Source organism: Dermacentor variabilis, chromosome 8, assembly GCF_050947875.1.
Source record: "Dermacentor variabilis isolate Ectoservices chromosome 8, ASM5094787v1, whole genome shotgun sequence".
Classification (NCBI taxonomy): domain Eukaryota; kingdom Metazoa; phylum Arthropoda; class Arachnida; order Ixodida; family Ixodidae; genus Dermacentor; species Dermacentor variabilis.
This window is the reverse complement of record NC_134575.1, coordinates 149,560,837-149,568,284: the sequence shown is the minus strand read 5'-3', so window position 1 is coordinate 149,568,284 and position 7,448 is coordinate 149,560,837.

The following is a 7,448-nucleotide window of genomic DNA, read 5'->3' as shown; positions in this document are numbered from 1 at the left end:
AATCAATGAAAGCTATATATAAGGGTTCCTTATATTCCGCACATTTCTCTATCACCTGATTGATAGTGTGAATATGATCTATCGTTGAGTAGCCTTTACGGAATCCTGCCTGGTCCTTTGGTTGACAGAAGTCTAACGTGTTCCTGATTCTATTTGCGATTACCTTAGTAAATACTTTTTAGGCAACGGACAGTAAGCTGATCGGTCTATAATTTTTCAAGTCTTTGGCGTCCCCTTTCTTATGGATTAGGATTATGTTAGCGTTCTTCCAAGATTCCGGTACGCTCGAGGTCATGAGGCATTGCGTATACAGGGTCGCCAGTTTCTCTAGAACAATCTGTCCACCATCCTTCAACAAATCTGTTGTTACCTGATCCTCCCCAGCTGCCTTCCCCCTTTGCATATCTCCCAAGGCTTTCTTTACTTCTTCCGGCGTTACCTTTGGGATTTCGAATTCCTCTGGACTAATTTCTCTTCCATTATCGTCGAGGGTGCCACTGGTACTGTATAAATCTCTATAGAAATCCTCAGCCACTTGAACTATATAATCCATATTAGTAATGATATTGCCGGCTTTGTCTCTTAACGCATACATCTGATTCTTGCCAATTCCGAGTTTCTTCACTGTTTTTAGGCTTCCTCCGTTCCTGAGAGCATGTTCAATTCTATCCATATTATACTTCCTTATGTCAGCTGTCTTACGCTTGTTGATTAACTTCGAAAGTTCTGCCAGTTCTATTCTAGCTGTAGGGTTAGATGCTTTCATACATTGGCGTTTCTTGATCAGATCTTTCGTCTCCTGCGATAGTTTGGTGGTATCCTACCTAACGGAGTTACCACTGACTTCCATTGCACACTCCTTAATGAGAATAACACAGTCTGTCTCCTCACAGTGAGTATAACTAACATACAATCTCACCTTTGCCTCCCATCGCTGTCATCTTGCAGGAAAGTATTTCGTATTGCCCTCCTCCACAAGTTTTACCATCATCATACTCCACGAGATCACCTCCTCCCCCATCCAATTTATGTATCCCGTCACATTGACCATCAGTACAAAGTCGACATTTGCTCATGCAACACTAAAGATTTCTCACAACCATTCCTGCCACAAACCTCGCGTGACTGGAACCATCTTCCCGCTGAAGCTGTAGGCCTTACTACTTATGAACAGTTCCGTGAAGCCTTACCTAATATTGTATATACAGCTGCCATTTAAACATTCATGTAATATACCGTATTTGTCTTGTTCATTCTTTTGTATTTGCGACTCTCCCTCCGTAATGCCCTTGGCCCTGACGGGTATCATAAATGAAATGAAATGAAAATTAACCCCTGCTTTTCTGCTTTTCCTTCGTGCCGCCTCAAGGTACGTGCACCTATTTCCAGCTACCCCCTCCCCACTTTGCGCGCATGCTTTGCAGACACGCGCTGCCTTGTCACGTCGGGAGACTACGTTCCATGGTCTCGAACATTCTCGTTCCCGATGGAAGCCCTGTTGAGCTTTTCTTCGATACTTGAAATCTCCCTCCTCCCAATTCCGCGCATCACGCTCCATATTTAGCTGATTCTTTAGCTCTTCGAGTGGCTTGACAAGCTCATCCTGAAAATCCCCCATTTTCTCTAGCCTATCATCGATACTTGATTTCCTCTCCATTCTCTTCTACCTTGAGGGACTCCCCAAACCCTGAACGCTTTACCATCTTTCTTGCCATTTCTTGCTGGATCCTCGCTGAACCAAGATCCGTTAGAGAACATTGGGATTCTCAGACAATCATGTGGGTCAAATGATCACCTAACACCAGTGCAGTTCCTGATGGTTGTAAACTGCCTATCATTTTATAGCCTCCCAAAAGCAGTCTGCTCGGGCAATGCAGAGCTTGATGAAGAAACGAGCTCTCTTCTTTAACCAAGCGATGACTCCACCCGAGAAGCCAGGGCTAATGATTTCGACAATGCCGTCAAAGCTAGGATGTGTTAGCATTGATCTTTTTAGCGTGGGCTTCTGTACAGTCTGGCCTGAAATGGCAGTTGAAATGTCTGAACATTACCAGCATCTTCTCAATCGACCACCCTTTTGTCGGAAATATGGCTACGGTCATCGGCAGGTTGCGCATGAGCCCCCGAAGACCTTGTGATGTTATTGGGTGCAGGATCACTCCAGAAAGAGGCAGAAGCAGCGCGCCGAAGCACAAACACACATCGGGCTGGTATTGACGCACACACATGCGACAGTTCACCAAAATACCTCAGACGACATGCAGTCAATCTGTCAATTATAATCGGCCTACAGTTCAGGCGGAAGCGCGTGTCGCCGTGTCGGGGACCTCGTGGAACTGATGTCGGCCAGCGGCGTCGGACAGCAGTGTCGGCCGGCCAGGTCGGACAGCCGGGTCGGACGGCCGGGTTGGACGGCCGGGACGGACCGCCTCACGGGGCTCAGGTGGCCCTGCGCAACAGTCGATATACGGGAGCCTCCGCATACCCGGTTACCCTCTGGCGGTGTTTTCGCTCGGGAGCCCACGGCCGCAGTCACCGGGTCTCGTCCACAGCTGGCGAAGTAGCCCTGTGGCCGCTCACCCCAACGCTCGATGGCCCCGGTTCAGGACCGCTAGCCCTCCTGGACCAGTTGCCCAGCGGAAGAGCGGGGCAAGGTAACCTCTCAGCGGGCGACAGCGTTGACTCGGGTGTGGCGTAGTGGCACGGGCGGCGGTAGCTCCCTATAGGCCAGACGCCCAGCGAGGAAGCTGTTTTCCGTCAAACCCCGAACCTCGCGCACTGCTCACACCACGGGCCACACTCTCTCGCGCCATGCTTTTTCCAGGCGCCACTGTCGGCGCACCCAAATCGGCGTCGATGACGATGATGGCTCTCTCGCGGGTATTTGCAAAGAGTCGGCGCCCTCTTCGCCACCGCACAGCGCACTGCCTTCATATGTTTATACTTTCCACTCCCGCGTACCATATATTATCACAGACTTCTTGTTAAACACCGCACGTGAGCAAACTGATCCAGGCGGCACTCCGATTCGGACCAACGTTCTATACCCATTGGCAATTCCTGGACTAATGAAGGCCTAAAGTTAGCAGCGTGGTTCCAACATCGGCTGTGTCATTCTATTTCCGGCTCAATGATGGCCCTAGGTTAACAGCGTGGCTTGAATATCTGCTTCGCCATTCGGAAGATGAATCACTGGCTCGGATTGCACGTGCAGCAGAGAATATTAGCACTGCCGAACAAGAAAGCGGGAATGAATGTATCGACAGTCCCACGGGCTTGTCAACATAGATTACTAAGTTGGCTTCCTTGGTACAACACAGGGCTTGTGATAGGCAAATTTTTTGTTCCTGATTGTTTTGAATGTACCTTGTATACGACTCGTTACGCTCAATGCAGTTTTAAAGAATCCAACGCAAACATAAATTCTGAGGTTTTATGTGCCAAAATGACGATGTGATTATGAGGCACGCCGTATGGGAGTTCTCGCAATAATTTTGACCACCTGAGGTTCTCTCACGTGCACCCAATGGGCGCTTTTGCACTTCGCCCTCATCAAGATGCGGTGCCCCCCCTCCCCTCGAAGAAAAAGATGCATGATACACACTTTTAAAGCCTTACATTAAGCAAGTTCAACAGGTCTTACACTCTTGTAACACAAGTAGAAAGACCGGTAACACATGAAATTATACAGTCGGGGTTAGACTTCTTTGTAAGACATATTGGTAACGCATACCAATCGAGGCTAAACTTCTCGCAAGTTATAACTCACCGCAATTGCAAGTACACATGTAGCACTAAGGCACAGCAGCACGCGCTTCTTCCGCAGTGGCGTACTTGCGCGGCCATCCTCGCGAGCCGCCAGAGCGCGCGCGCACCTCCATCGCTCACCGCCGACAACCACCGCCGCCGCCGCTCCGATTGTGACGTCAATGCGCCGAGCGCGCGCCGGCTTTTCGGCGGAACAACTACTGGGGCGATAGCATTTACTCAACTTGAAATTCGGCAGACACTTACGACTGCTGACGTGTAGCAATGCGAACGCATTATACCGTTTGTAGACCTGGGAACGTCACCAATGCGCTCATTTTATACACTCACGACGTGGCGCCAACTTCGCAGCACCGTCACGTGCGCCGCCCAATGATGCGCGAACTAGTCGGCGAGATGGCTGTGACGTGACGTGCGCAGTCAGGCAGGCACTAGGCGCACCTTTAGTAAGCGCAACCTTAGTGCACCTTTAGGGCACAAACAGCGATAGCGCAGTGTGTATGCTCCGCTGAGGAGACCAGGACATCCACACCTTGTAGTTTACTTGTGTACACTGCAAGGCAGTACGATCATAAATTATTATTCACTTGCTAATGCGAAAACAACTACGGTGCCTGAAATAGAAATACGATGTCATATCAGCAATTCTACGTATGCCACATCACTGTGTCAGAGCAGTGGTTTATCACGTCTCTGCTATTTTTGTTCCTCCAGGTCATAGCGCACAATTTCCCTAGATTCGGACAAAATTTCACATTTTCCGTAATAAAGACATCCAATTTATACATCTAGAGAAATTTCCTTACGATTGGCAGCATTCACTTGCCCATACAACCTCGGTTCATAAGCATACCAACCCCTTTACAGAATAGGGTATTTTATCTAACAGTTTCTTTGACTTGCATGAACACATTTTAATTAGCTGTTGAGATTAAGCATGTATGCGACTTATTCTACGCCTATTTTTTGCCCATTTTCCAGAATACGTATGCTCCACTAATGTAAGAGTTTTGCAATCCTCAAATCTAGTTCGATATTTGTTGTACTTCTCTGTGCCTACACCTAGCATCACCTCACTGATCATCACTTACCACTCAGGGTTGTGATTGCGCCCTTTTGGTTCGCTAAAAGGAAGGCGTTTACTGCGGAGCACCTAAACTTCACTTACGAAGAAGTGCAAGGCACACACAAGGATCGAAGATGCGGAAACGACTTATATTTAAAAGGAATGGAACTTACACCCTGTACACCCTGGAAGGCCTTTCTTGCGGAACTCCTAAACTTCACTTACGAAGAAGTACAAGGCACACACAAGGATCGAAGTTGCGGAAACGACTTACATTTAAAGAGAACAGAAGTGATGCACGCTGTACAGCACATAACAGAACACGTGTCCATATAAAATTTAAATAAATGAACGCCGGAAGCGAAAACATGCAAATTGACCAAACGGTCACAATTCTCCTGCTATTTGTTTGACAGTGACGTTCTACAATTTTGTGGACGTATGCATCAGTCTGAGTGAGCTCAATACATAGGTGGAGCTGTCTGTGTCATAAAGGGTGCATTTTTTTTCTCAAAAAAGTCGTTCGAAGGTAGCGCTCGACATGTGTGTGTGTCTTGTTCTTATTCTGCATGCATGCGTTATGAGGGCTACATTAAATGCCTTAATATATTGTCTTTGACGTCCTGAAAATGGTGCATAGATACTGCCCATGTTCACGCGCCTGATTAAATGTTTCGACTTTGTAATATATTTTGAGCGGCAGAATGCATAAATATAACTATGAAATGAGAATAAAGTTGTGATCTGTAAACGTATATTGCATGTATATTGCGTTTGATGGAATGAAAATGGGCAAAATTGTACCCATGGCGGTTGCTTGCATAAGATTCATTAACAACGCCATTAAAGCTGCGCTTCACATTAGTTGCAACATTTGCGTTGGTTCTGCATATTTTTCATCGCTTCATCCAGTCAAGACACTACAGCTTTCATTCACGTCATTTGTTGCGTATATAACTTGTTATAGAGCTGCGCATCAATTTTAAATGCTAAGAATAGAGCTCACCTGATTCGCCAGATACACAAGTGATGGAGAGGCCCAACACAAAAACCAGAGCAACGAGTTCAATGCTAATATGAATTCGCATTTCTTCATATAGAACGCTGCGTGCTCTTAAGTAAATCGTTTGTAAATGCCATGAGCCAACAAAGTGATACATCGTTCCATATGTTGCTCGAACTTTGCCCTTGAATGGAAAAGCAGTGCTTGCAATCTAGTAGCCTTGACGCTACTGAAACCTGTGACCCACTGTGCTCGCCGGAAACGGTCGCCTTTGTGAAAAACTGAAATTGGGGGTACAAATAGTACATAATATAAAGCCGCAGCAGGAGGCAGTAACGCAGATGCAGGAGTGTTTCAACACGCGGCTTGCGAAATAAATTGCACTGCGGTTATTCACTCCATTTCTACAGTGGCATGCGAGTTGCACAAAACTTTTCAGCACACCACGTATCTAAAGACGGTTAAGGACTTATCGTTACTTTTTTTCACATTAGGTCATACTATGAAGGCAATATGGGGTACTGTGTGATACAGTACCTCTTCGTACATGCATTCACACAACAGTATTTCTCTGTTCGTACTGCGAGTACGCTGTTGCTCCGAGCATCACCTGAAATCGTGGTGTTTTCTTTCGTACATTTGGTGTTTCAATTTGATTGTCTGTTCGCATTTGCGGTGATGGTCTTTCTCTGGTCGCAATGCGCATTGCCACTTTGCGCAGGCGAAATCCTTTCAGGAATACGCAGATTCAATGCTCGCACTTACTGAGGATCTTTCATACGGGCTACTCGATCCGGCGCTAATCTTTCCCGCTTTCCCCGCAAGCGCAAACGACATCGTTGCTGTTCTTAGACGGAATTACGACTGAAGGCCTCTAAGTCGTAATTCCACAAATGGTAGCTTCGCACAACTGGTCTTTCGATCAAGCACGTGAACCAAGTGTCCGAATCTTCTGTTCCTCTTGTATTGAGCATAATTACTATTGCAATGACCGGTCATCAGTACAGTAAGACCGACCTCTCTCACGACGTTCTCAACCCAGCTCGCGTTCCCAATTAGTGGGTGAGCAATGATAGGTAGAGCTGACATCGAAGAACCAAAAAGGGATGGCGCTATGAAGGCTTGGCTGTCACAAGCCAGTTATTCCTGCGGTATCTTTTCTGGTTTGCTTAAAACACATATCGGTAATATGATCGACGGGCACCGTTTTCACTGTCTCCAATCGTACTGAAATTTAAGATCAAGTGACTGTTTTTTTTTTATTTTGTTCTACGCGAGGTTTCTGTTCTCGCTGAAATCGCATGAGGACACCTTCGTTACCAATTCACAGTTGTAACGCCGTAGTCAAACTCCCTGCTGTTACGTCGCAAAACGACCCGCCGTGGTTGCTCAGTCGCTATGGTGTTGGGCTGCTGAGCACGAGGTCGCGGGATCGAATCCCGGCCATGGCGGCCGCATTTCGATGGGGGCGAAATGCGAAAACACTCGTGTACTTAGATTTAGGAGCACGTTAAAGAACCCCAGGTGGTCGAAATTTCCGGAGTCCTCCGCTACGGCGTGCCTCATAATCAGAAAGTGGTTTTGGCACGTAAAACCCCATAATTAAATTAC